Source organism: Pinus tabuliformis, chromosome 5_2, assembly GCF_031772625.1.
Source record: "Pinus tabuliformis cultivar Carrire ecotype Pingquan chromosome 5_2, CPIR1, whole genome shotgun sequence".
Classification (NCBI taxonomy): Eukaryota; Viridiplantae; Streptophyta; class Pinopsida; order Pinales; family Pinaceae; genus Pinus; species Pinus tabuliformis.
The window spans coordinates 634,724,056-634,726,871 of NC_142306.1; the positions used below are offsets into that span (position 1 = coordinate 634,724,056).

Below are 2,816 nucleotides of genomic sequence, written 5' to 3' on the forward strand. Positions count from 1 at the left end.
AGCCCTATTAAAATTTTATGATTACCAACAGAGTGTATTTTTTTGTGGTGTCATTAATTTAGGATGTTGTAAACACAATTTTCTTTTTAGATGTAAATTTTATTCTAACAGGAAAGAAGTGGAAAACAAGAAATATAATGACATGTGCCCTAAAATTTGTGCCTTTCTTGGCATGACTTTTTAGGCATGGGAAAAGTTGATAGAGGATTGAATTGGATATAGTTGATGTTGTTTTTGTGATTGATGATCTCAAGTTGAATGACATGTATAGATTGAAAGTGACTACAGTCAATGTTGTTTTTGTTATTGATGATCTCAAGTTGAATAGAGTGTATAGATTGAACGATGACATCATAGATCAAATGACAATGGGATATTGAAAGCTAAAAGAAAATTTGAGAAACTCAACCTAGAACATGGAGTAAGTGTTTGACCAAGATTTAATTAAATCTATTCAAAATTGTGTTAATAGTGAATTCACTGAGGTTTTTTCCTACCAATGGAGAAATATGCCCGAGATAAAATCATTATAGCAGAGTTCTTAGGAATCCATTCTTGAAATTATCTTAACTTGCTTAAAATCACAGGATGAGGTTCCTTCCATGGAGCACCCTTGGAAGCTCCAGAGACATAAATCGGTGCCAAAATTAGGTTATTTCCTAGCCATCTCTATCAAATCTTTGTCATATTTACCTAAAACAACATACTTTCGATTTAATATGAAATTTTATTAATCAAATTTGGAAAACATAGAATGTAATGATCTAATAAATCATCTAATAATCGTCATCTAATTAACCAATTACCTTTATTTTTTAAACATAACATGATTATTCGTAAAATTTATGATAATAATCACTAGAAACAAACCTAAAAACACAAAATAACAAATATATTTTTTCTCGAATGCTTTTAAGTAACTAGAATGTAACACTAGTATATAATTATAATATACATAAGATACAAGGAAAATCATTATCATTGTGATATAGAAGGTTACGAAACAAATAAAATCTTATCAAATGCTACAAGCAATATTTTGAAGAGCATAAGTTGCCATCAAATCCAAAGCTTAATCCTTCTACCTTCATATCATTGAACAACTAATACAGGGTTATAAAAATTAATTAGAATCTAGGTTCACTATATTCGGACGTAAATTTAGAAAAATTGTAGTTCTATTGTTTTTCGAGTTATTATGCCAGACAAACCGTAAAACTATTTAACACTCATATTTGTCATATTCTCCCAAAACAACACACTTTCCCTCAAGATCTCAATCAATAAATTTTTTTTCAAACCCATTAAAATACAAACAATCCACAACATGGATTTGACAAAGGTGTGGGTTGTTTGGATTGTATATCTTGTGTAGAGCCTAGAAAACCCAAAGTAGCCCTTTCCCCGATCCCCATTGACACAATATCTGTGTCAAGCCATTCTCTATGTCATGGCGGGTAAGAAAAACCAACCATTACAGTCGAGTAATAGCACCAACATGCAACAAGCCAGTAGAAATGATGTGGGTAAAACCAAAGAAGAAACATACCAAAGGAAGGCTTAGCTAGAGCACATCCTACTTTGCCCCGAAACATATGTTAGCTCCATCAAGAAGCATACCTAGCCCCTCTAGGTTTACGAAGTCAATGAGATGGTTCACCATAGCATCTCATACGTGGCAGGTCTTTACAAGATTTTCAATGAGGTCCTTGTCAATGTGTCTGATAACAAGTAATGGGATCCCTCCATCGATTCCGTGAAGGTGACCACCAGCAATATGGAGGATAATTGCATCAGCATTTACAACAATGGAGATGGTGTTCCCGTGGAGATTCACAAGGAGGAGGGTGTGTATGTTCCAGAGATGATCTTTGGGCATCTGTTAATGAGAAGTAACTATGATGAATCTAAGAAGAAGACCACCAATGGAAGGAATGGTTATGGTGCCAAGCTAGCTAATATCTTTTCTACTAAGTTTATTATTGAGACCGCCGATGGGAAGAGGCATAAAAAGTATAAGTTGGTATGGTTCAGTGCTTATTGTCTCTTCTTTTTCTTAGTTTTGTATGGGGAGTCCCTCTATGGAATTTAGGGCTTTCAGAGTAAGGACATTTGGCTATATTTCTACTCCCTTTTTTTCAAACTTGGATAGGCTTAATATTCCAGATTTGTTCATTTCTTATTATGATTACAAATCATATCCTTTCTCTTTATGGGTTTGCTACCTGTTATCAAAGTCCTTACTCGATACTTAGCTTTGTTCTATTTTGTCTTTCAAAAAGGATTTGTCTTAGAACATTCATACCAGGATGTGGTCCCTTAACAGGGTTTTCAGATCGAGAACAATTTCTGACCTTTCTATGAAATAGCTATTTGTCAAAAGTTGTTCAAGATATATTCTTCTCTAAAGCTCATTTTTTCTGTCTTTTCTGGACTTATATAGATTTACTCTACGAGACATGTTCATTTCTTATTAAGATTACAGAGTGTATACTTTATTTTATGGTTTTGTTGCCATTTATCCAGAGTCTTACCCTAACCTAGTTCTCGCTACTTGGTTTTGTTCCCAAACTAAGCAACATTTGGTGCCAATTCCTCTCAACTAGAGGACACAAGAAATATGTACAAGGGAACCAAACTATTTTTGTAGACTATTTAAATATTTTAGTGGAATATGTCCTTTAATGTGATGTATGTTAGTAAATGTTTCCAACTACATTTCCATTCCAATATAAGAATTAGAAGTGTCCTTTCAATATTTTAGGCAATTGCATCACATTACAGGTGCATTCGAGCAATCTTACATGTATTTAAAG

General features: G+C 33.4%; 1 pseudogene; it reads left to right on the top strand.

The window, feature by feature from the left end:
* Nucleotides 1–1,450: 1,450 nt before the first annotated feature.
* On the top strand, nucleotides 1,451–2,160 carry LOC149160647 (DNA topoisomerase 2 pseudogene; annotated as a pseudogene).
* The last annotated feature ends 656 nt before the right edge of the window (nucleotides 2,161–2,816 follow it).